Raw genomic sequence first — 27,748 nt, 5'->3', positions numbered from 1 at the left:
CTTGTTTTCAATTTAACTGACAGATTTAAGCCTTATGTGACCCTCTAACCTCTCTTCTATTTGGCATTTTACCACCTTGGTTCTCACCCCCTCCTCCTCTCCCTCCCTCCGCTTCACCCCACTGCCCCCCTCATACCCGTGATCCCACTCCCACTGCCCCACTTGTGTGTGCAGGGACCAGAAAGCTGGAAGTTAGAGGAGCACAGACGGTGGGGAGAGCTCGCTTTATGAATGTGGAGGGATGGAAGCTATGTCGTCCCTGCATCAGCCTCTTTGGGCTACTTCCTCAGATTATTCCTCAGACCTGTTAAGAATGGCTCTCCAGAGAGCCTCACTGCAGATTTGGCAACCTCAGTTAATCCTCTTCAGAGGAACAAGCCCCATTCTGCAGCTGGAATATTTGGTTTGCTGGAACAGTGTTGCTTATTAATCTCTCTTACCGTCTAGTCCTTAGATGAAGAATTTGGGGGAAACTACGCCAGCTTTATGTCCAGGAGAAGTTCAACCCTGGAGGGGTTCTCCAGGTAGATGCTCTCCAGGCCTGACCTGAAGTGGCGCTGACAAACCCTGGATGAACACTTAAAGGATGTTCCAAAGTGGAGAATCTGTAGCCAGGATCTCAGCCCCACTTTAAACAGCTTGCATTCATCATCCTTCTGTAGGGGAGGAAGACATTTCCTCTACCCACTGTCGGTTCTTCTGGCTAGAGAATGAATTAAATTCACTTGAGACAGAATAACAGGAGAAAATTAAACAAGGCTTTATAACATGTATACATGGGAGAGGCTCAGGCAAGCTGAGCAACTCGCCAAAATGGCTGAAGCCACCACCTTAAATATCATCTTCAGCTAAAGTCAAAGGAGGATGTTGGGGGTGGAGGGGGAGTCAATCATGGGAGGTTACCACACAAGTACAGTAAACAAGATGCAGATTTAAGTCCTTTCCTTTGGCATTAAGAGTTTCTAGAGATAAGGTCATCCCCCCCCCCCACCCCCTTCCTGGTACAGAGAGGGAGACACCTTTACAGATGGAGATTTCCTTTACAATGTAAATGTCTCCTAACAAAGGGTAATTAAGTTCAACTTTTCAGAGTTGCTTTCCTGTCTGCAGTTTATTAAAAGTAACCAGCCCCCAATAATCCTCATGCCAAAGAGACATATCTTGGGGTGGCCAATTCCAGTCCACCACACTTCCAAGGATGTTTCCCTTCCCTTCTTGGCAGGCTGAGAGGAGGCTCCTTCTGGGCTGTGACTGTACTCAGCTCTCGTTCTCACTCTGAGGGCTACTGGAAGCTGAGGGTGTGGGCTGAGGGCAGTCTCACAAACAGAGTTTTAAAAAGAGGAACATCATCCCCTTGCTTCAGGGTTAGGTTAAATGTTAAATCCTATACCTGATGATTGTGGCCTGCTCAGAGGAGTGGATTTCTAGGAGGTGATAGAAAACGCCCCTTACTTTCTGCTCCCAGGACATGGGTCTCTCCTGCATTCCAAGAAAAGTCCTTGTGCCGGGGAGTTAGGTGAGTGAGCAGGATCTTCATCAGGAGGGCATTTGGATGCCACTCAAGGAGAAGAGAATCCTGAAGGATGCTGTGGGGGACTGGAATTGGCCACCCCAAGATATGTCTCTTTGGCATGAGGATTGTTTGGGGCTGGCTACTTTTAATAAACTGCAGACAGGAAAGAAACTGAAAAGTAGAATTTACTTACCCTTTGTTAAGAGACATTTACATTGTAAAGGAAATCTCCATCTGTAAAGGTGTCTCCCTCTCTGTACCAGGAAGAAGAGGGGGTGACCTTATCTCTAGAAACTCTTCTCAATGCAGAATGCAAGCACTTAAATCTGCATAATAATCTTATTCCTGTTTATTGTGCTTGTCTGGTAACCTCCTGTAGCTGACTCCTCCCACTCCCAACATCCTCCTTTGACTTTAGCTGAAGATGACATTTAAGGTGGTGGCTTCAGCCATTTTGGTGAGTTGCTCAGCTTGCCTGAGCCTCTCCCATGTATACGTGTTATAAAGCTTTGTTTAATTTTCTCCTGTTATTCTGTCTCAAGTGAATTTAATTCATTCTCTAGCCAGAAGAACCCACAGTGGGTAGAGGAAATGTCTTCCTCCCCTACAATACCCTGACCATCAAATCCTGCTCCCCCTTCCCTCCTCAGCTCTAGCATGGGGTCCTTTGTAGGCTTCTAGCAACAGGGACTCTTTTCTTCAAGGAGATCTGCTCCACTCCACACTAGTTGAATAGACTGAATTCCTCCCCACCCCGCTGCAGGGAGAGAACCACTCTTATGGTGTGAGTGCTCAGGTTCTCACTGTCCTGCCGTTCTTACGAACCTTCCTCTGAACACCCTCGTTTGACCAACTCCCCAGCCAGCCCATTCCAGTGCTGGTGATCTGGAACTGTAGATTCACCTGAGTTTCCTCAGCGGTGAAATGGGGATAGTAAGATCTTCATCTTGGCGTTCTCCTGAGGACTGTGTGATGCACGCATGCGAAGTAGTTGATGTGTGTGTTTACCAGTGTCTGCATATATGAGGGGTGGTTAATAAAAGTCAGCTATTTTTATTTCCTTTTAGAAAGAGATCTGATTCATTGGATTCATAGATCTATAGTTTCTGGCACAGGAAAATGTATTCAACACACCTGATCCAGAATCTTTCCAAAAGGCCAAGCCCTCCCTCATGCTTAAAATAAGTTGTTGGGTTAGTCCTGTATTTTATGTTTAAAAGAGTTGAATTCTAATTGCATTTTGAGCGGCTAGGAATTGTTGTTACTTCCCACTGCTTGAGCCTAGGCTGCTAGGTGGTACCCACTGGCTCTGAGACAGTCCCCAGGGTCATGGTGGCACTTGGGTTAAGAACTGAGAGGCCCAGGGCACTTGGCACGTGAGCAGTGAGCTATTCTCTGTATCTTGGGCTCGCATATCTCTGCAAAATAACCAACCATCTGATGCTCCCCAGCGGACACCCTCAGTTTCTTCCTCAGCCTAAAATCAGATGGATCATTACAAAAATCTACAACTTTCATTTGACAGAGTTTTATTTTAATGGGAAATGTAGAAATTTTGTGTTTTACGGGTCTGGATTGGATGCATACTTTTAGGGAACAAATTACAGGGAAGCCACAACTCCTTATCTTGTCATAAGTCTAAACCAGCCTCTGTCAATTTGAACAGAGTTGGCCTGGGACAAAGGGTCATTTCTAGAAGGCTGAGATGGTGTTAGAATTACAGAGAAAACAAGGGGTTATTGTAGTAATAATCATAGCCACATTTATTGAGACCTCACTAAGTGCCAGTTCAGTGGCTTCCTGGTTAGCTAAGCCAACAGCTTGAGTGTCTTGAATTCAGGAAATTGTGGGAAATGATTCTATACTATCAAATATTATCTGAGCACGGTGAAAAGAACAGATTAGGGACCCAGTTCCTTGCTCTGAGCTGACCAAATATTTGGGAAAGCTCAGGCAGACACCCTTCTCCTAAGGAGGCCTGAAATCCATTTAAAAGTGAACTTAAAGACAAGGCCCTAGGGGCTGGCCTGTGGCCCAGTGCTTAAGTTCAGCTCTGCTTCAGTGGCCCAGGATTTCGCCAGTTTGGATCCTGGGAGCGGACCTACACACTGCTCATCGAGCCATGTTGTGGCAGTGTCCCACATTAGCGGAACCAGAATGACTTGCAACTAGTATATACAACTATGTACTGGGGCTTTGGGGAGAAAAAAAAAAACAAGGCTGTAATCCACAGACACAGGATTGCTAACTTATGACAAGGGTGACACTGAGTGCAGCGGGGACGAGGCAAGCTTCTCAGTAAATGGTCTGCTCAACTCAATATTTATATGGAAATAAGGAATGTTGACTCCCACTTCATATTATATATAAAAATTATTTAAGTTGGATTATAAATCTAAATATGAAAAGTAAAACACTAAAGACTTTAGAAGAAAATGTGGACTATCATCATATCCTTGGGGAGAGCTAAGATTTTTAAATATGACACAAAAACGTTAATCATAAAAGAAAATTGATGAATTGTGGGGCTGGCCCGGTGGCGTAGTGGTTAAGTTCGCATGTTCTGCTTCAGTGGCCTAGGATTGCTGGTTTGGATCCCGGGTGCGGACATGGCACCGTTTGGCAAAAGCCATGCTATGGTAGCCGTCCCACATATAAAGTAGAGGAGGATGGGCACGGATGTTAGCTCAGGGCCAGTCTTCCTCAGCAAAAAGAGGAGGATTGGCAGTAGTTAGCTCAGGGCTAATCTTCCTCAAAAAAAAAAAAAGAAAAGAAAATTGATAAATTGAGTTTTATTGAAATTATGAAAGTCAGTTCATTAAAAGACACAATTAAGAGAGTGAAAAAGAGGTCACATAGTGGAAGAAGATATTCGCTATATTTCTATCCTGCAGATGACTAGTAAGTAACTACTAAAAGGTAGAGAGAATCCAATAGAAAAATGAGCAAAAGATTTGGACAGTCACTTCACAAAAGTAAATAATCAAATGTTTCCTAAACATAAAGAAGATATCAGAGAAATGCAAATTGCACTGTAACGAAACATACCTCATCTGAATTGTGAAAGTTTAAACGCTAAGCAATATTAAGTGTTGAAGAGGATGTGGAGCAATTGGAACTCTAATGGGAGCGCAAATTGGTACAACCACTATGGAAAACTATTTGGCAAATCTACCAAAAGCTGAATATACACACACTCTATGATTCAGCAATTCCACTCCTAGGTATAAATCCAACAGAAATGCATTCATATGTGCACCAAAAACACACTCAATGCCGTCCATACCAGCAGTATTTACAATAGCCGAAAGCTGGAAACAACCCATTGCTCATCAATAGTGGAATGGATTAACAAATTGTGGTATATTCATAAAAGTTAATGCTGCCCAAAAATGAACTCCTTACAACTACCTGCAGCAACACGGAAGAATCCCATAAACTCACTCTTGGCTGAAGGAAGCCCAGCACATAAAAAAGCATATACGGGATGATTGCTTTTATGTAAAGTTCCAAAACAGGCAAAAATATAATCTAGTGTTAGAAATTTGCGCAAGGATTAGCTTTGGGGAGAGGCCAGTAACTAGAAGGGGCCCGCAGAGGGCCTTCTGGAGTATTGGTAAAATGCTGCTTCTGACCTGGGTGCTGGTTGTATTCATTTTGTAAAATTTCATCATCCGTGCACTCGATTTGAGTGTGAACTTTTTTGTGTAGATGCTACACTGCAATAAAAACTTCTACTTAAAAAAAACAAGGCCCCGTGAACTTGGTCAAGGTGAAGGGTTGTCCCGTGGCCTCAGGAATGGAGAGAACAAAAATGTGTATAGACATACACACTGAAAGCAAAATAAAACACAAAGGTCTTCACTACACATCCACAGAGGTTATCACTGGATAACTGGATCAAGGGTAATTTTTTTCCTGTTTTCTAGCACTTTCCAAATCTTCTTCAAGGAATCTGTATTAGTCTTGCCATCTGGCCCTAAAGGGATAAGCAGAATCCTAAAAGACATGCTTTTATCCTCAAGCCATTGGATCAAATTGTCTATAGTCATCTCTGACTTCCTGGTTGCAGGAAGTGTAGATTCCGTGCCAGACCTCCACATGCCTTCAAGGATTGTTAGGTAAGTAGTTTAGAGCTAATTATGTTTGGAATTAACTCCCTTTGGAGAATTGCAGGAAATAGATACTAAGCTCCAAGGAAGTTGTGTGGGAAAATCAGGAAAGGCTTCCTGAGGGAGGTGACAATTGATCTGGGTGTCAAGGGACGAGCAGGAATTTATCAAGTGTAGTGGGAGGAAGGAGATGAAGGAGACCAAGGAGATAACACACACAAGGCGTGAACAAGAAGGATGTGTTCACAGACCAGGAAGGAGCTTGGCATCACTGGGGAAGAATGGAAGGACAGGAAACTGGAAAGGAATGGAAGCCCCAACGTTTGTGACTTCCTACCCATGCCGTACATGGTGTTTGTAGATACAGTGGTAACAAATGCCAAGCATTGTTTATTGCATCAGACCATTAAAACGTATAATACAAGTCCTACGTTTTAAAAGTGTTTTAAAAAACGTTTTACAACAATAGCTTAATAACAAAAATAATGGTGCCTACATTAATATTTATACTGGAAGGCCTGAAGTAATCAGCTGGAATAAAAGCAGTGTTTGTAGAATATTCTCACACTTTAAATTATTTAAGTTGATCGAAATTCAAGCGTGGGTATAGCAGGTGATATGCCAACTACGGAGGACTCTCAAAACCTCTTCTCCCAGAAATAGAATAACTTGGTACCAACATCGGCATCCTTGAATGAAATGAATTTTCAAAGAGATGATGTTACATTCGGGGATGCTGGTATTGTAAGGATGCCTAATATTATGATAAATAGCTGCAGACATGATGTCTGTAGCCCGTCATAGAACAGTTCTCAGGTTTGCCAAAGAACCACTTAAGAATGTATAAATGTACTCTTCTTGCTAATGGAACAGATGCCTTTACTGATTTCCAAAGAAAGGAGAGAAGGGAGAGAGAGCGCCTGGTTCTCGTGCCACTTCCCAAGGCTTCCAACCCAATATAACCAAATGAGAAAAGGCAGCTTATTCTCTGGGCAGCACCAAGCCTGGAGGGAAGATGCAGACCCCCATCCACTCTTCATTCTCACTTCTAAATTACCCCATGAACGTGGAGGCAATGAGGTGTGCATCCTAACACACCAGCTGGTGATGGGCTCTGGGGCTAAGTTCAGCAATATAGACAGTGGCTGTGTCCAGCTGTACCACACTCCCCTTCTGACCCCTGGCAGGTGTGAATTCTGAGGCAACCCAAGATGCTGGGGTGAAACAGTCTCTCTTTCAGACTGAGTTCCTGGCAAGGAAGTCACAGAAGGAATCAGCTTGGGGCAGCTTCCCGACTGCATGAGAGCCACAAATGGAACAGCACAACACAGTTGTTTCCACCGGCTCTGATATTAGCAGGAACAGCAGAGTATGAGACAAAAGGCAGTGGAAGAGGAAGATGGAAGGGAGTTAATACTGAGCATCTGCTCTGTGCCAGGCACAGACTCAGAGTCTTCGGGCGTGTGATGGAGGCCGCGTGGTGCTGGTTATGATTCTGCATCTTCCACTTGGTGGCTGTGTGAGCATGGACAGCTCCTCGGCCTCTGTGAACCTCCGTCTCCTCACACTTCCCTCTGAGAGCTATGAAGGAAAGAAAATCCATGTTCATTTGGCTCTTAGTAAGTGCTCTGAAAAAGGTGTCTTTAGCTGTCATTACTGTCACTATCATTCTGTCCTCAATCCAGCATCATTACCCATTTTACAGATGTAGACACTAAGGCTTAGAGATCTAAGAGGCTTATCCGGGAAATATAACCTTGGTACCCTGATACCAACCCAGTCTCACACCAGAATTCATGCTGCATACCACTCCAGACCACACTGCCTTTATCAGGCAGTTTTGAATACAGGGAATACGGAAATGAGAAGTAGCAAAAATGGGCTCGCTCACAAACATCCATGAACCAAAAGTTGGTGTGATATGTTAGTCAGGGTTCTCCAGAGAAATAGAGCCAATAGGATATATGCACCAGTCTGTCTATCAATCGATCTATCTATCTATCCATCTACCTATCTATCTATCATCTATCTCTCTGTCTATCTATCTATGTATCATCTATCTATCCATCTATCTATCTACCCAGATTTTAAGAAATTGGTTCATCAACTGTGGGGACGGGCAAGTCTGAAATCCGCAGGGTGGGCCAGCAGGCTGCAGACTAGAGACCCAGAGCAGAGCTGATGTTGCAATCATGGGTTGCAAGGCAATCTCGAGGCAGAATTCCTCCTTCCTCAGGCAACCTCAGTCTTCATCGCCGTAGGCCTTCACCTGATTGGATGAGGCCCACCACATTACGGAGGGTGATCTGCTTTACTCTAAGTTTACTGATTTAAATGTTAGTTTCATCTTAAGAACACCTTCACATTGACATCTAAACTGGTGTTTAACCAAATATCTGAGGACTGTGGCTCAGCCATGTTGACGCATAAAATTACCCATCATGGGTGGGGAACAGGGATTTGTGGCAAATCTGAACCCAGAACCAGAATGTTTGAGCTGAAGCACTGTCTTCAATTGATCCAGCTGTCAAACTGCTTAGGTTTTTGTTCCTAATTTCTTAAAAGCCACACACCTTTTAAGCATTTCCGACTATTCAGATGAACTAAGATTATTAAAAAGTAGAGCAAACCCCAGTGAGAAATAGCCTGTGGGTTCTTAGCAAAAACAAACCACGGCCTCAGGAAGTGAGGGCCTTTTGCCCGAGCAGCTCTCTCACCTACTCCAAGCTGGAGGGTGAGCTATTGTGTTAAAGACAGAAAAACCTTCGCATGTCTCTCCTCTGTTCCCCATTGCTAAGCCGTGCAACTTCATAGCGAGGACAGAGTTACTTCAAACAGTTGTTGTGGCATTTTTTGGAAGGTAGAAATTAGTTTATTTCCTAGACAAAATTTGAAAATATTTTTATTATAATAATTCAAAAATATCAATTTCCTCAAGTAGCATCTGCAGTAGACTAAATTTGATGCCTTTGACCTATGAAAATGCTCCTCCAGCTCCTCCATCCACCGGACGTGCCCTCCTAGGCCCCTCTCCTAGCTTCAGGGTGCTAGAAAACGGAGGGGTTTGTTCAGATCCGCCCTGGCCTTTGGGAGAAGGCTGTGCAGGCCTGAGGAAACAGCCAAGGAATCCAGCTAAGACAACTGGCTGTGACAGAGCCTGCCTGTTGGTCCCCTTTCTTCTTAGTGACAGGACCCCAGTTTTCTTAGCGGGGGCAACATGCCCAGATAATGAAGAGCATTTCCTAGGCACAGGGTGGGTCCCTCTTTGTCTATTTTCCCTTGCTCCAGGAATGTAGATATAATGGTTGGCATTCTGGCAGTCATATTGCATAAGGAGGTATCCTTGAGGTTAGCAGCCACGCACAATGGAACTTCTTCATAAAGCCACAATACCTCCTGTGGGTTTCTTATCCCCAGAATTCTTTTATGTCAGAGAGAGAAGCTTTGTGTTTCTAAGCCGTGGTAGTGAAATCTCTATTTCTTGCAACACAGTTTAGTTCTTACTAAATCACTAGTCCAGACAGTGCTCAAAGCACCAAGCGGCCCTCTCGGCTTCGCTGCAGGGTAAGAGAACACAGACTTGATATATTTTTAAATCCACTGGGCTTTGATACACAGGGCAAGTTAAATAACCCAAAGAAAGAAAGAAAGTTGTTGGTCCTTATTACCTTTAGCCATAAAATAAGAAGCTGGAAAAGTACTTTGGAAATCCTTAATCGAACTTTCTGCCCACTGCCCATTTGACAGATGAGGAAACAGAAGCCCCAAGTGTAATCCAGCAGAAAAACTCAATACCTGGGCCAGAATCCGAACACAGACCTCCCAGCACCAGTGCATTTGGGCACTTTCAATGCTTGATCCACGAGTGGAGACTTGATGTGGCGGTTTTACAGAATCATGAGAGAAAGCAGAAACCACCGCACTCACAGGAGTTGTGCTCAGCTGGGCGCCTGCTGCCTGCCTTGTCACAGCGCTCTGCCCAACACGCAGCTGCTCCATTCACTGACAGAGTGATCTGAGCTCACACCACAGTGCTCATCCCACGTTTGAGCATCACAGGTCAGTCCTCACCCAGTGTCTGAAGCCATTTGATGCCCTGCTTTGGCTTCTAGCGCCAATTCATTTTAGCTAGGGGCAAATTATCTACAGGCCCAGCATAAAAGGGGCCCATCTGGCACCTACTCATCCTCGTCAGATTTGAAGCTGTTCTGTGAAGGCGTTCTAATTAGGCCGTGGGAGAGCTGCCACGTTTGGAAACAGCTTCTAAAGGGGAAGCAGAGACTTTCAGGGCCAGCTGAAGTTCTTGCTGCCTGTGTTGTTTATCATTCAAGACAGCCAGGCGCAGTCCTCTGCCGTCTCCTTCAGCGCTCCAGGCTTTGCAAGATTCCAAACGCTTCACCGGTTTCTGGAGGCTCATTTCTTAGTTCTCACTGCACGTCTGACTGCATGGTTTGCAGACAGAACACAGGTCCTTTGATCATGCTTTAATGACTCAAGCTGCGTACCATGCAAATGGTGGCCGTTTTGATTATCACCTTCAGTTTTTCCAAAAGTGCCAAGACACCATTCATCTTAGTGGAGCCTTTACAATTCATGAATAGTCAATGTGTTTTTGTACAATCAAAGCAATAAACCAATAATCAGACCAATGTTTTATATTAATCTGCTTGCCTACAAAATGCTGCGCAGTAACTCAGTTAATGGGCATCATTGCCTCTATTTTACAATGAGGAAACTGCAACAGAGAACGGTTAAGTCACCCAGCTCATGAAAACCAGAGGAAGAACTTGAAGCCAGAACTCAGATCTCATTGTGGCAATCGTTCTAACGAGAAATAACAATTTTCTTCTTCTGATCTGTGTCAAACATTTTGGCAATATTTATAGTACCATGTGAGTGAATCTTTATTGAAAAGAAGCTGCCCAGCTTAGATATGGAAAAGTGGAAGATGGCATGCGGTAGAACGAAGAGCCCCAGGCTAGGAATTAAGACTTGATTTCTGCCCTCAGCTCTGCACCTGACAACTGCTGTGACCTTGAGCAAGTCACCCCACATCTCTGGGCCTCCACGTCCTCACCTACAAAAGGAAGTCTTAGCATCAGAAATCTTTCATCAAAAGAAATATTTTGCAAAATTCCCTCTACAAAACGGGTCAGAGCCGTGTGCTCCGGTGGAGGAGGGGCCGGGGGCCGGTGCCCGAGGCCGGGGTCAGGCTCCATCTGCAGGGATCCATAGCTCGGGAGCGCCCCTTGCTAAGCCTTGGGCATTGATCCACAAAACTAAACTCCCTTCTAATGCTGTGTTTTTACATTTATTTCCTCTCTTCCAGGCTTTTCCAAAACTAGGGGAAAACTGAGGCAGATGGAAAATTCAGGCAACACTCTGTTGTTTGCCATCAGGTAACTCTTGCTTTGTCTCAGAAGATACCAAGCGAAACTGAATCTTGTTGCATTTCAGAAAGAGAAATGTTTCTTCAGTGCCCGTGGGGGCCTTTCCAAGCAGGCCATTTGGGAAGTGGTGAATATTCCTTAAAAACCACAATTCATAGAACCTGTTCATGGGTGAGGAGAAGTGGGTGGGGGAGGGAGAAAAGACCCTTGGAACAACCCGATGTTCTCCCTCATTATAAAGAAGGGAATGGAAACATAGGGCCTTGTTGCACTGACATCCAGGCTAATGAGGATTGCCACCTTGCTCAGAGGGAAGATTCTCAGATGTTACCACATGGGCCAGGAGCTCACTCTGGACTGTTCCCAGAGCTTCTGTCTCTCATCCGGGGACTGGGTCCCAGCCAAATGCCCTTTCTATCAGTCACCGAGTACGCCCATTCACAAAGACATGGGCACAGATTTTTTGCCCAGTGAGGCCACATCTATTTGCTCTCATCAGAAAACACAGTGTTATTGCTATTTTCCTTCTGTTTCTGTCACCTTTTAGCCTGTGGTGGCGACATGAGGGTTCAGGGCTTACTGACCACCTCAAGGCCTGCTGTGCCGGAGCATGGGCAGCCAGGCCTCATCGCCCGCCGGTCAGAACCCCAGCGCTCCTCACCAGCTGCAGCTGCCCCATGTGGCAGCTAGTTCTGTGGGTCCTCTGAAGACTAGGCTGGTGAGAAAAGAATAGGGGTTTCTGTTGCTGAATGAGATTTTTTTCTGGACATGCCTGACTTGTAACTCCATCAGGACATAAGGCTAAAATAAAATATAAACTCCAGCCATGCAGCCATGGCAGATGCCTTATCTATATTTTTTAAATGTTAAGCTTTTCACAAACTAGGCACTTGTGGCAGATGGCAAAAATAGCCACATGTTTTTCCCATCCGTGTAGGCACACTCCTTCAGTGTGAATTTCAGCCTCCTCCCGTCAAGAGGTAGGTTCTGTCACCACACCTTGAATCTGGGCTTGGCCGTGTGATTTGACTTAGACAATGAGACTAGCAGGTATAAAGCAGGCAGAGTTGCACATTAGGCCTTGTTGTTTCCTGCTGTGGTTAGAACCCTGAGACTACCATGGGGAGGAGCCCCAGCTGACCTGCTGAAAGATGAGGGGACACGAGGAGGAGATCTGAGGAATCCTAGCCAGCCAGGCCCCAATCAACAACCGGCCGATAGCCAGACATGTGGGTGAGTTTATCCTAGACCAGCCAGCCCGCAGTGAAACCGCCTGCTGACCACAGACAGCGTAACGAAGAGCAGCAAAGCTGGCCTGGGGAAGAGCCACAGGTCGGTCCACAGAATCATGAGCTGCATGAGTGCTTGTTGTCTGAAGCAGGTCAGTGGTAGGTGGTTTCTCACGCAGCGATAGCTGACTGACGTAGGACTTCACAAGTAACTGCTAATGCGGAGGTCTAGTCAGAGTGTGAGAATGCAAGATGATAATGTGTAATTCGAACAAGGCAAAGAGAAAATTGCTTAATAGGATAGGAACTGGCAGATATTAGCAAATGGATAGGCTGATTTTTCTCCCTGAATTAAAAAAAAAAATTTTAATAGAAAAGCAGCAGAAACAAATTTATATTTCCAACTTTTGATTCTCCTTCCCCTCTGACCTCCTCTGAATCTGCCCCCTGCAAGTGTGAGACGACTGACAAGCTCCTGTTCCAAAAGACGCCAGGGCTCCTGGGAGGGCGCAGGAAGGACACTGCTGCCGACACAGTCGGGAACGGCGACAGCGGGCTGCGCATCTACATGCAGCCGGAGAGAAGCCTCGTCAGGAAAGGAGATGCGCTGGCTCCGCAGCCAGGGATAGAAACTGGAGAAGCCGTGGGCGGCGCAGGAAGTATGAGGAGCCGTAGGAGTGCGTGAGTTTCAGACATGCTCCTATTTTTAAGGTTGGCTAGGCAATCTCTATATTTTCGTCTGTTCAAAGAGTATAACTTCTCAGGAAATGGTGAGGATATAAATGTAGGTATAGCGTTTGCATCCTAAATCACAAACTTCCTAAAGATATAAGTTTTCCAGCAGCCTGTCTGCTAACACTATGGTGTACAAACAGGCAAACTATATGATATAACAGTTTTGCTGAGATTAAAATATTTTGCTCATTTGAAAAGATTTCCAAAATAAAAAAAGCTTATAAAATAAACTGATATTTTTATACATCTTGGCGTCTCAGAACTATGGTTTTTTAAGAAAGAAAAGTATGTTTTTCTCCCCAAATCAGATTTCAGATGTCCCTCTAGCGCATACCAGTGGATCCCAAACTCTTCGATCAACAGAGTTCCTAAAGTCTTTTTAAAAATGTAAAGACCTTGGCCTCCCTCATGGATGTCCTGATCCAGTGGAACCTAGGATTCTGTATTTTTAAACAGGTGACTTTGTAGATGAGCCGTTTTTGGAAATCACTATGAGAAAATGCAATTAATGGATTCCATCATTCAACTTACTTTTCTACAGTCGTAATAAAGAGATTCATCTCAAAATAACATTTTTTAACACCCCTACGTGAGTGCCTACTCACCGTTAGCACTTGGACTGTTTCTGAAGCAAAAATATCACTGTGTTTGCCGAAAAATAAAAATCGGTACCCGTGGCAGAGGAGTTACTGGAGGAGATGCTTTTTTGTGTGACTTGTACTGGACACAGTCGTTTGAGCTTACACACATGGATCAATTCTCCATCGTAAGTCAACTTCAAATGCTGCCCGATCACCGTTAACGTGCTCCCGGCTCTCCTCCTCAGGCAAGAGGGAGCGGCTCCAACTGCTGGAGGAGCTTTCTGACGGGGAAACTGGGCGTGCGGAGCCTTCCTTGCTCCTTCCTCTTGAAAGAAAGTTTCCCGGCCGTTCCCGGGCTCCCGGGCCTTTCCCGGCCAGTGTGTTCTGTGGTGTAAAGCTGCTTTATTCTGGAATTCAGTGTTGTATACCACTCGACTGCACATGAAAGTCACACTTTTTTATTGGCTTTAGTAGTCCTAACTGAAATATTTTGGCCTCTACCAGATCCAGGCATGAGAAAAGAGTGCTAGGTTTGGGACCCTCTTTAAATATGATGACATGTCCCTGTGAAATCATTATTTTTATTATTTCTGAGTAGAGACGAGTAAATTAAGATTCCACAACTTACATCCCTTGCCCAAGACCACTTGAGCCATAAGAGCAACCCTGAGTCTTGCACACAGTTCTGCTAACTCTAAACAACACCCCGTAAGAAAGGCTACACGAGGACTTCAGTTAATAATATTATCAACCTGGGCTCTTGAACTGTAACAAATATACCATACTAATGTGAGATGTTAATAATAGGGGAAACGGGGTGCTGAGTACATCGGCGCTCTCTGTACTGTCTTCACAATTTTTCTGAAAATCCAAAACTGTTCTAAAAAATAACGTTTATTTGAAAAAAGATTACATATGAAATGAATGGCAACATAAGAAAGGATACTCTGCCTGAATTTTTTCTGGGTGCTAAATAAAAATCATAAAACTTCTAGTTTGAGGGTGTCTGCATTGCCTCACTTCCAGGTATGGCAGAGTGCAGGACTTAAGAAGGCTCTAGAAGCAGACCTTGATTTGATCATAGCTCTGTGACTTGCTGCCAGTTACTTAACCTCTCTGAGCCTCAGCTTCCTCACCTGTAAAGAGGGACCAATACCTGACAAATGAGATGGCTGAATGAGTTAAATTGTATACTAAATATTATTAATGTTAATTCTTTAAATAGTATATAACACTTAATCACATTTATATATAAATTACATTATATATAAATTACATTAAATATTATATAATATTTGGCTATTATAATAATAATGCCTGAACTAATGAAAACAGACTAAGCGGCCCATCCTCTCTCCGCCCACCCCCACTGCATCAATTCTGACTCAGGCAACTGGAGTGGAGCCAGGCGCCTGCTGTTTAAATGCTCTCCCAGGCGATTCTGACGATTGGTTGGAGCCGTTGGGGAAGCCCAGCTCACCTGCAGCCTGCCGTTGGGCTTCTGATACGGGCTCACTGGCTGGATTTCAAAGCTCACTGTCTCCATGAAGCTTTTCTTCCAAGTTTCCCTGTGGGTTCCTCATCTGGCAATGTTCCTTGTACAAACCAGGCATGCTGGCCAGAGCTCAAGGAAAGATCCCGTCAGCTCAGGTTACTTCCTTCTCCATTTCTCTCTCTTCTCTTTGAACTCCAGTTCCTGAAGAGTTCCAACAGGAGGAATTCTTTCCACAGTAACGGAATTACATTCTTGCAGCATATACTATTTTCAATACTATATTCATACAACAAGTAATTCCTAGCAAATGAGTAGAAAGCTGTGCCCTCACAGAAGAAAATAATAGACATTCCAAACACCGATATTCTCCTGCCTTGAATTCTACCAGCATCCTGTGGCCTCTCCTGGCTCTCAGGTGCTTGAGAGTCTATCGTTTCATAGAATGTTCTGCCATGATGACTAGATACAGATCATCTTTTCTCTGTGTTGGCTCAGTTACCATACACTGAATGTAGCCAAGTCTTGGGAGAGATGGAAATATAAGGAGTGAAGGCAAGAAGGGGTTAAAAAAGAAAGAAATGTCTGCTTCAAGGAGAGAAAAATTCTTTTAGCTGCCTCTAAAAATATTTATGCTTCGTTTGGAGAGATGCTTAAAAAATCTTCCTACTAGAATAACATGAGTAAAAATAAATACAATGGTGAGACATAAAACAGGAAACGCTAAGAAACCTAGAATATATATTCATTATACGATGGATATAATTGGCTACGTGCTGATGGTAGATTGATGCATTTTCTCTTTAAAATTAGTTATCATAAACTAGATAGCTAAGTAATACCATTATAAAGTGCCTGCTACCATACTGTGGGTTGAATCCTATTCTTTATGAACTCGTGGTACGTAAAGCCTTCTGCATCATTGTTGCCATTGTTCTCTAACACTCGTGTCATGCAGGGGTTTGATGGGTGTCTGTGTTTTGGCCTACACAGCATCCCTGACCCATTCTTTTCTTATGGTAGCATTCTAATCTTTTCGGGGAGTCAGTCCCTCCCACACTCTGGTGTTATGGATGAGTCCCCTCACCTTAGCTCAGGGGCGGACATGTGTGACAGGCTTAGCCAATCAGAGCGTTCCACTATTCTAGTCCGTGAGTTGATTCAGTGATGAGTATGTGACTCACTCAGAGCCAATGAGACTCAAATCTGGAACTTTTGTGAGAACCATTGGGAGGTCTCTGTCCCCTCAATATCAAGTTTGGGCAGTCTAAGCCTGACAGTGACAGTGACCACTGCATGGAGAGGGTCAGCCTGATGCCAAATACAACAGAGGCGAGCAGAGCCTAGAGACGATGAGAGAGAGATTCTTAACGTTTTTGAAGTGATGGGTCCAATCAGATTGAAGGCTCTCGTCTTTTCACTTATTAAACCTAATAAACGCCCTTTTGCACTTAAGCCCATTTAAGTTAGGATTTTGTCACTTGCAACCTGAAGAGTCCCGACTAATAAAGTGTTTTACAATAGTTATTTGTCTATAATATAAAATAATATATTTTTGTGTGTGTGAGGAAGATTGGCCCTGAGCTAACATTTGTTGTCAATCTTCCTCCATCTTGCATGTGGGACGCTGCCACAGCATGGCTTGATGAGTGGTATGTAAGTCCACGCCCCGGATCCGAACCTGTGAACCCTGGGCTGCTGAAGCAGCGTGTGCGAACTTAACCACTATGCCACCGGGCTGCCCCTAAAACAATATTTTTAAGAAAAAAGTAATTTGTTTTGATATTGAACATCTAACAAAAGAACTCTTCCAATGTCTCAGAATTGGATCAAAAGAATATTTTTCATTAAATTGTGTAAGGTCATAATAATAACTCTCATTCCTGAGCACATACCATGCACCAGACTTGTGCCCACTGTTAAGCTTAGACTCTTTCATTCCATCTCACAAGTATCCCCACACTGTGGATGAGAAAACTGAGGCCAAGAGCCAGAATTTGAACCCAAATCTGTTTTGGTTCAAAGTCCATGCTCTCACTTACCTCCCCTCTTGAATATTTTCACATTAGAAACATGCATAATTTAGATCTCAGTTTAATGGTAAAATTTTAAAAATGTGGGTCATGCATTCTAAAACATAAGCAAAAATATTTAAAGGATTCTGGTTCCTTGTGAATATTAATATTAACGTTGTCAAATAAGGTCGATCCTGAGCCCTCCCTCTCCTGCTCCCACCTGTGGCTGCTGCCTTCTCAGCGGGGCCTCGCCTCACTTGTGGACACACCCCCTCCTTACGGGCTGTTGTGCAGGAGGATATTACAGCATGTGAATTTTAGCTACCACAATTCTTTAATGTCTCCCAAGACTTCCAAGCCTCCTGTCCCTTAGGCTGTCCTGAGAAAACAAAACACTTCCAGTATTCGAATAAGCAGTGCATTTTAGACCTCCTGTATCAGTCTTTTCCATTCAGATTAACTTAGGGCTCTCCCAAAAAGTCCATGCAGATATTTTCTTAAACAAAATGATCCTTCTAGTGGGTTTCTATTGTTAGTAATGCAGAGATCAAGGAGAAGCTTTGGGGGCCGGCCCTGTGGCCTAGTGGTTAAGTTCAGCACGCTCCACTTCGGCAGCCCAGGTTCAGTTACCCGGCACAGACTCACACTACTCGTTGGTGACTGTGCTGTGGCAGCAACCCACATACAGAGTGGGGGATATTGGCACAGATGTTAGCTCAGGGTGAAACTTCCTCAGCAAAAAAAAAGAAAAAGGAAAAAGGAGAAGCTTGGAATGATCGTTTTTTAGTGCCTTATTTTGTAATTGCAGTTATTTAAACATAAGTAATAGCCTGAATTTCCCTCTATTTTTCATAGCACCCGTTGCTATCTAGAACATGCAGTAAGACGTTAGTAAATGGTTAATGGAGTGACCATTGGACAACCAACCTCTTTTTTTCTCTGATGCTCTTACATAGACCTAACACCTTTCAAAATTGCTCTCTGGGCTGTATAACTTGGAGAACAGCTGCACTGGGTTCAACATTATAACATATCTGAAGTTTCAAGAGATGTAAGCTTAGTGTTCCAAAGAATACTGAGAACTTGAGCCAATCCAAACACGATAAACCACAAGACCAAACAATAAGGTCAACCCCACCTTTACCAGACAAGTGCAGGCTGTACCTCTTCATCTCCATCACGTCTGAACACACGGTTTGATGGTGGGCGACGTCTGGGCACCCAGATTTTGTAAAGTTTCCTCTGAAATATTCTGATCATCACTGAATTTTCAAACAGCATTTCCAATAGAATTCTCAAATGTTGATAAAAAGAGATATGTACAAGTGTCTTGATTTCTCTTTGTGGGCAATGGACACACTTTAGGACCCCCTATCTATTGAGTCGTGCATTCTAAGGAAGATCTGGAATGTGACTGCTTAGTGCTTTGTGCTCTTGAGAGGAAACACATTTTTAGATGTCATCATTAATAATTCATAAATGAAAGAACTTTACCAGATCAAAGAAATTCAATGTTTTTGCTTGTACCTTATCTTGAAATTTTGTCAGTGCCTTTAAAATGCATGCCTACCATGAGTCACTTTGAATGATTGTTTTAAAGATTTTATTTTTTTTCCCTTTTTCTCCCCAAAGCCCCCCGGTACATAGTTGTATATTCTTCGTTGTGGGTCCTTCTAGTTGTGGCACGTGGGACGCCGCCTCAGCGTGGCTTGGATGAGCAGTGTCATGTCCGCGCCCAGAACTGGAACCAACGAAACACTGGGCCGCTTGCAGCGGAGCGAGCGATCCTAACCACTCGGCCACCGGGCCAGCCCCTTGAATGATTGTTTTAAATGATTAATGGCAGCCCAGCGCTCTGTGCTGGGAAGATCAACAGTGGTCCTCAGACCCAAGTCAGGGTATTCCTCAGCAGAGCTCGTTTGGAGGACTATGATCAGCACAGAATAACTGTCTTGACAAATCATGTTCATTGTTGACTCGGGGCTGTGCACTCTTGCATTTAACGTCTTTGTCTCTAATTTAGATTATTTTATCTGAGCACAGGAGAAAGAACGAACTGCTTTAGCCTGCGGCTTCTCTGGGATGGTGACGGAATTCAGGAAGAATGGGCCGATTTTCCCTGCTGCCAATGGCAAGCTCCCTTGCTTCTGAAGCTGAAGGAACGATGAACGCCAGGATCCGCTCCCTCCCTGTGAGCTTTACAAATCAGAGATGACATTGCTTTCCTGGAGGGTGATGCCTTTGTAAATGTAATTTTACGCTTTCTGAAGGCTAAGGTTTCTTAATCCAGTGTATCTTTGGGGAGGTCAGAATCCTCTGGGGGGCTTTTCCAAGCATGTATATACACATACACCCCCCTCATTCGCATTTTAATTTGCAAATTTGAATTAGAGGATAAATTTGATTAAAAAATTGACCAAGTAGACAAAATTACTTTGGGAAGTTCTTGGAGGGTAGGTAGTGATTACCAGTTTCTCTGTCTCTGTTTTGTTATTAGCATGAGTCTTAGACAAGGCAACAAAGGAATCAGGTTAGACTTGCAATGGGCAAGAATTCAGGTAAAAAAGACAAATATGGATTGTTGTATTATCTTTATTTTCAGTCTGCTGCTGCCGCCTAAGTGTGCTGTGTCCTTTCCATCATCAACATTTGATGGTGCGCATTAACTCATAAATAAGGCAATTCTGTTCTGAACCATCATTGAAAGTATACTTGCTGTAGAGGTCAAAGAGTTAAGGAAGGCATTTTTTTTTACACAAGGTAAGAAATGCATAGGAAGGCTGGTAAATTAATTTAGTATTACCTTTTATATAGATTTTACTTAACCTCTCCTTTTTATTCTTAGCCTAGGTTATAGATCATGATAATAGAAACACGTTTTTAAATACTTAAATGATTAATTCCTTGCTAAAGAAAAAGTAGCTTAAAATTAAATATAATCCTGTACTAATTTATTTTCAAAAAGCTAAAAGCCTACAAAGGTGTAATTTTTGGCAAAGTAACATTATAAGAATATATTCAGCATAAAATATTTTTTCGGTATCCACTGGGTAGAATTTATGAAATATAATTTATTTCATCTTAAATTTCAGATTAGTGCTGTGAATGTAGAAACCTAAGGAATTTTGTATAGCAGCATAACAACTGTATGATACTGATTTTAAGTACTATGTAAGAAACCAGATGTCTACTTGAGGTGGAAGAATTAGGTAGGTGGGCCACAGGTCAGAGGGGACCACTATTAAATAACATTGTTGTTTGCTCAGTTGAAAAAAGTTGAACTTTTGGCCAAACTACTTGTCACTGACATCACTGCTCTAAGAAGCAGACATTTATGCTTTAGATCTCCTGATGCAGCTCTGGACTCCCAGGGGTCTCATGTCTTAGTCCAAGACACTGAGTCCTAAAATGGCAAGGTTTGTCATAGATCCACTAAACTAAAAGTATATTTGCATATTGAGTTTCCGTGTATTCATGGATTGAAAAAAAGTTAGCTGAAGTGGGCTTTCTTAGACACAAATGTAATTGTGACATGCTGCTTACAAACCTCTCAGGACAGGCTGTGGTCTGGCCCCAGACCACACTCTAGCCTCACTCCTGGTACTTGCCTATGTGCATCTTATTCAGCTTCTCCTTTTATCCCAGCATATCATGTTTAATCACGCCTCCTTGCCGTGACTTTGCTGTTCTTTTTGTCCCGAATACTGTTCCCTTTCTCAACACGGTAAGCTATTTTTCATTCTTCAAGACATAACTCAAATTTTAATAGCTGTAAGAAGTCTTCTTGACCTCCCAATTAATCAGCTTCTACCTTGCTCTTCCCATAGCACAGCATTTAAGTATGTCTCTCCCGCTGGACCGTGAGTCTTTCCCAGGAGACTAGAGCTCCTTGAAAGCGCTGGCAATGTCTTACTCGTCAGTATATTCCCGTCGCTCTCGCTGCTCACTCTTGCTACTGCCTAGCGCAATGTCTTTAATGGATGAGTGAACACTAAATCCATATGATCCCCAGTTGCCCCAAGGTGCATTCTAAAGAAGATGACATTTGTGTGGTTAGGCAAGAAACAAATAAACCTGCACAATTTAAACAGAAGAATACACACAATTTATACAGTTTAAACCAATAACTCTATTAAGAGAATAAAAATTGGAAGGCTGAGTACTTATGGTAGGTACAGAAATTAAGCATAAATCGTTGGGAATTTGCTTAGGAGGTAGTGCGAGGAGGTGGGTGGAGCATCCAAGTCTTGTTTCATACGTGAGGTCTCCGAAGAAAGCGAATGATGATGACCACAATAGCTCCTTTTGACAACCTTTATGGCTGTGTTTTGCCAGTGGTTTTCCTATGTGTTTGAGTTGTTTTGATGACCCAATTTTTTATAAATAAAAATATATAAATAAATATATAAATAATAAAATAAATAAAAAATTTATAAATAAAAATATATAAATAAAAATATAATAAATAAAAATCAATCTTCATCCCAACAGGGGTTGATCCAGATTTTATGGGGCCTGAAGCTTCTACAGTTTGGTGGGGGAATCTTCCTTAAGAAAAATAAAATCACAAATATACAAGTATGAAAGCAAATATTTATTTAGAACAATATAAGAAATCATAACAAATTGCAACGTTTAAAAGATGACAAATACCAAAAATATCACAAAACCCAGAAAAATAACATCATAGTATTTTTATTAATTATATCTATAATTTTTCCCCTACATCTTTGGCTGTATGCCCCTTGATTGCCTCTTCATCTGACAATAGTTTTGTTATATCACTTTCTGTAGAAAAAGTAGAAAAACAATTCAGTCTTGTCTCTAGAACGCGTTTGCTAACCTACCCCATCCTTCCAGTGCTGCTCGTTTAGGGACACGTTCTTATGGTGACATCGCTGGCTTTGTGCCTTTGTTGTGGTGATGATAAGTCAGCATGATGGGCAGTTAGAGTATTTCTGGAAGCCTTTCCTACACTGGAATGCTTACACACAGAAGTGATGAGACCTACAAAACACATCACAAACACCATGTATCACCAACTGTGCATTCTTTATCCAAGTGCCCAAAATGCCTGTGGCCACTGCAATAAACCCATCAGACGTAAGGGAAAGTGTGACAGAGGAGAAATTGGAATGGAAAGAGACAGTGGTCTTAGCCAATTATGGCTAAAATATCTAACTTTTGCAAATTTTACAAAATCCATTTGACCACGTGAATACATCAGCAGGGCCCCTCCCAGTGCCTTGGAAGGGCCTAGGCACCTGTGCAAGGGGAGGGCCCCAAGGCTGAAATCTGCCTCTTACCTAAGGCAAGTAAAAGAGAAAAATTGTTCCCCAAACTTCAAATGGAAATGAGAATAATAAAGGCTGCTGGCAAAGAATGTAGTCAAATCTCAAAGATTCATTTTGTATTATTAATAAAATAGCCCTTGCAGGTGCTGGCCCTGTGGCCTAGTGGTTAAGTTCAGCATGCTCTGCTTCGGCGGCCCAGGTTTGGTTCCTGGGTTCAGACGTACAGCGCTCATGGGCAGCCATACTGTGGCAGCATCCCACATACAAAATAGAGCAAGGTTGGCACAGATGTTCTCTCAGGGCTAATCTTGCTCACAAAAACAAAACAAAACAAAATGAATAGCCCTTTCTAATTCCCAGTAATTGTGAAGGGGAAGGGTTAGGTAAAGGAAAGGACATTGCTTTGCACAAAAATATAGCTTACAAGACTTATGGATTCTAGAGGGAAGGTGCCTCGTAGATTAGGAAGTGGTTGGAAGAACATTTTCTCCTTCCTACAGCTTTATATGGCTTTAGTCTAGAGGTCATAATGGTAAAGCATAGGTCATATTCAACCTGAAAGCAGGTCTTATTTGCTCTGTAAAGTGTCTTTAATGATAATAATAATAATAAAGAGCCAACACAAACAAACTCGAGTTCAAAATACAGCCTTCTGGCTGCACTGGCCTTCATCTGTGTGCGCAGCGCTCGGCAGGGCCGGGCCGTGATCGTCCTCTTAGACTTGGGACACGAGCCCCAGGTGGCTACAGTCCCCACCACTCACACAAGCATACAGAAGCTCTTACGTCAGTCTGCTTTGTTCTAGCTCTTGCTAGGGCTGAGTGCTGTCCTTATCCTTCAGCGTGTTGGTGTTTGACCAACAAGCGTGCCTGCGCCTCGCTCCTGTGAGGAGACCACGGAGGGCCCAGTTTATCTGGAGAGGCCAAGCACGTCGGGGACGGCATCGCAAGACTGGGAGAGCCCGATCTGTGGGAGGGGCACAGCAGACCACACCAACTGTGCTGGTAACGGGTCACCTCCCAGGACATTATCCCAGACGGAGCGAGTCAGACCCTGGAAACTGAAGGCTACAGGGAGAGTGGGGATCCTGTTGGGGAGGGGGACGTGCAGTGCCAATCACTGGGTTTGGGGAGTAGACTCTTTTAAAAGGTAGGGGGAGAGTAACCCTGGGAAGGCTAGAAAAAGGAAGGGCTTTGAGAGAAAGACCCCAATTTGAAGATGAAAGAAGCCATTTAGGAAGAGGGGGCAAACCCAAACAGGATCAGGGGAACATTTTAAACAATCAGATCCTTTCCCTGTGGGGCTCTCAAGAGCTCTTTTCAGCCCACAGCTTCACGTGTCCTTCTCCTGGTGTGTAATTAATTCTCTTCACTGAACCCACGTGGAAGAAACCATGGACGCCCTCACAGCCTTGTCTGGTGGGTGCTGAGGGTTCGGAAGGGGCAGGGCTGTAAAGGAGAAGGTGGACCTAACCCATCTGCTGATTCCCCAGCACCTGCAGAGGGAGAAAAGCATCCAGCGGGAAGAACCATGCCCAGAAGCGCCGGATGTGACCAGCTGCAAGGTGAGAACTGCCCGCAGCAGAGCTCAGGGTGTTGCGGAGAAGAACACATTTTGTCAAGTTCATTGCAACTGTGCCGAGTGGAAAGGCTTGCAAATCCCAGCTCCTGGCACAAAGAAAGCACCTGCTAATTTTAGCCATCCTTGTCATTTTTATTATTTAAAAAAACCCTGCTTTCCTGCTACTTCTGAGTCATAAACACTGTGGATAAGGATAGAAGTCACACAGTGGCAGCTCGAAAGCTACCTCTGGTCCTTTTGTTTGAAAATTTGCCAGTCAGTGCTCAGACCACACCATCCCCGTTGTTTTGCATCTGCCTCGTTCCCTCTTGTGCGTCACCTGCTGGGCCTTTGTGAGCAGCTGGGTCTGACCTCGATTAGACTCAACAAACCCCGTGGGAGGGAAAGCGCGAGTCACACTGAGCGGACTCTGAGATGTTTGAGAGAAGAAAGTGTTTGGAGGACTGAGGGAGGGGAAAGTCCAGAGGAGGAGCAATCTGTGAGAATCACGGCTTAGGATAAACATTAAAGCTGGTGCACAGAGGCGAGAAGGAGCAGAAACTGCAGCGTGCGAGGGAGAACAGGGTTTGGGAATTCCAGCTCCGGCCACTTGCCGCCTGCCTGACGGTGGATAAACCAGTGCCCTCCTCAGCCCTCACTCTACACAAGTGCAGAATGAGGATATTGGACTCTAATCAGAACCACCAGAGTCAAATAAGTCACACACAAAAAGCTCGACTCTGCGGTCCATAGTAACTTACTGTTTCCTTATTAATTCTGAGTTAGAAGAGTCACTATGGTATTAATATTTCTTTTAAGAAAAGTGGAGATAGGGCTGGCCTGGTGGCGTAGTGGTTAAGTTCGCACACTTTGCTTCAGCAGCCCGGGATTCATAGGTTCGGATCCTGGGTGGGGCCCCAGTACTGCTGGTCAAGGCATGCTGTGGCAGCGTCCCACACAAAATAGAGGAAGACTGGCACAGATGTTAGCTCAGGGACAATCTTCCTCACCAAAAAAAAAAAAAAAAAGGAGAGAAAGAGAAAAATAGAGATATAGTTCCTATGCATAATGCATTTGAAAAACAATTGCCCAATCTTGATTTGTAGACGTAATAATAAACTAAATGAAAAACAATATTTGTGTGACTATTTGATTAACATCTGTCTCCTCTAAGGATGAGAATTGGTTGAGTTGCTCACGCTGACATATAAGAGGTGCTCAATGACCCTTTGTCGAATGCGTGCATGCATGGATGAAGTTCTTTATCTTCAAGATGAAGTTATTCAGGCCCTGCAGGTGTCACATCCCAGCTATGAATCTGTCTTGGGTAATAAAGTCTTAAATTTGAATACTGCTGGAAACCCATAAAGGTGTTTCCAATTGATGAACATGACAAACCTGTGAGGTCGGTCTTAGTGGTAATATTATCCCATTTTGATGGATGAGAAAATAAAGGAATAAAGTAAAATAATATCATCACACCACCAACAGGGGACCCGGCCAGAACTAGAGAGAATACTTTCCTGACTCCTTCTTTTTTACACACTCTTTGATGTTATAAAAACAGCTACAAGCATTCCTTAAAAATTATCTTGTATAAATATAGCTATGACCATAGAAAAAATATGTTCACAAAAATATGTTCACAATCATTGTAAGTTAAATAGCTGGTAGCAAAGAATACACAGTCTGACCCCATTTTCATTTAAAAAGTTAGATATGTATGTTGAGCTATATATCTAAGAGTCTGGAAGACCATACACAAATATATTAACAGCACTGATTATTTCTGAAAGGTGAAATTTCACATGATTTTAATTTTTAATTCATCTGTATTTTCTAATTTTTTTGAAATGCATGTATATGTCTAATTTTTGCAAGCACAAGAAATTTTTAAAAGATGAAGATTTTTTTAATTGAAAAGATGACTATTTAAAAATAGATGAAGATCCAAATTGGCCCTCCCCGGGTATCTGAAAAATGTATGGGAGTAAAACGCATTCTTATTCTTGGAAAAAAATAAAGAAGAAAAGATCTCAGGTTAAAAAAAAACTGATAAAGAAAAATATAACAAAAAAAGGACAATTAGATACAACTTAACATCGTCAAGTGAAGAGGCATTTGAATAGTCTGTTTATGACAATAATTACTACACGGTTTAAAATTATTTACATTTGTAAAAATTTCTAAGTTTTTACTCCTTATAAGGAAATAGTCGCAGATGGTAAATTAATGAATAAACACACACAAATTCACAAATTAAAAATAGAAGTTATTATGGACTTCAGATCCAAATATTTTGTAAAGTAATTTATCTCAGCTTTTCAGTATCGCCTGATTTTCAGTCATTATAGTTTTGTTAAAGAGAGGAAAAGCAAATTATCCTCAGAGATGACTAATAGCTCAGGGAAATGAATTCCTTTAAAGGAATGTTAAGAAGGAAATTGCTTAGTGTTAGAACCGTAAGTTGCTGAAAGTCCACCAGGCCGGGAGGAAAAGGTGGCCACTGGCCAGGCATTGTTTCATGCCTCCACGTGGTCACCTTAAAGCTACAGTACGGAAAATCTTTCCATAATAAGTACCCACTCGAGGATGCAGGGTGCAGCATTAACAACCAGAAATTAACAGAACTGAGATCACTTTATCCTATCTTCAAACAGGTTTTTAGTGACTGCTGCACTGTGCTCATTATTTAGGATGCAAAAAATGCGAATCCCAAGGCAAGCTCTCAGATCCAGGAGGAGATGGGGCAGGCAGGTAAAAAGATGGTCAACAACATCTATGGTCTCATCTGAGCGACAAACAAGTGGATCAGGTAGTCAAGACTCAGGGGAGAAGGATCTGGAAGCTGGTTTTATGGGCGACACAGACTTGGTTTGGCCCTTGAAGGAAGAGTTGTCACAAAGCCATAGATTAAGAGGGAAAAATTGTTGAAGCCAGTCCCAGCACGAGTAAAACTGAGTGTAGACAGCACCGTGAAGGGTGAGTTTTAATCACAAGAACACTTTGTAACAGCAAATCCAGTCACACAAGTTGAGTAACTTTATAACCATAGTTATGCTGTGCAAAAGTATTAGACCACAATTCAAAAGATTTAATCTCACCTACCCTGGGGTTTTAGATATACTTCTTTTTCCTTTCTATATTTTGTAAAAACTTTTTGCAATATTCTTTGTTATACAAGCAATATATACTCAATGTAGAAAACAAAAGAAGCAAAACTAAGAAAACATAAATTAGAGAAAATTTCAACTCTGAAGTTACTGTTAATCATATTTTCATAGACCGTACTGCTAGATCGTTCTCCAAAAAAGTTATATCAATGTATACTCTCTCCATGGATATTATTTTTACGGAAAAATATATGTAATTAAAATGTGATTTTTTTAATTTTTAAAATAAGATGATTTGTCAAGGTCATTTGGTTAATTTCAAACTAGATCTGCTTAAAATCATGGTTTTCGGAATTGCCATCCAGTATTGCTACGCAGACGTCGGAGCAGCAGTGACCCCTGGAGCTAGACGGAGGAGAACGGACAGCTTCTAGGGGTTTATTCGTTTTCCTTCCTAGACTCCTGATTGGGAGAAAATGTCCTTTATACACAAATTCCTGATGGATGTGCCACTATGAGAATGAACTTTGCCGAAACTTTTACTTTGAAAGTCACGATTAGAGAGGGGAGTAGAAGGCAGAAAAATGATTTCACTGCTTCAAAGCCATTTCCATATTCTGAAATCAGTGGAAACGTAAATCACTCCATGGTGCAGCCTCTGTGGGAGCCTCTGTGGGAGACATTTGAGGGGCTGAGATTTCCCGGAACTTAAAA

General features: G+C 42.9%; 1 long non-coding RNA gene across 1 annotated transcript; it reads right to left on the bottom strand.

The window, feature by feature from the left end:
* Positions 1-4,290: 4,290 nt before the first annotated feature.
* On the bottom strand, positions 4,291-15,527 carry LOC139080293 (uncharacterized). The gene is made up of 2 exons (XR_011534685.1): positions 15,041-15,527; positions 4,291-7,206 (listed from the first exon to the last, which is right to left on the bottom strand). It is a non-coding gene; the product is annotated as an uncharacterized lncRNA (long non-coding RNA).
* Between the last annotated feature and the right edge of the window lie 12,221 nt (positions 15,528-27,748).

This window comes from Equus przewalskii, chromosome 29 (genome assembly GCF_037783145.1).
Source record: "Equus przewalskii isolate Varuska chromosome 29, EquPr2, whole genome shotgun sequence".
NCBI lineage: Eukaryota > Metazoa > Chordata > Mammalia > Perissodactyla > Equidae > Equus > Equus przewalskii.
The sequence above is the reverse complement of the archived record's forward strand: the minus strand, read 5'-3'. Positions and strand labels throughout refer to the sequence as shown.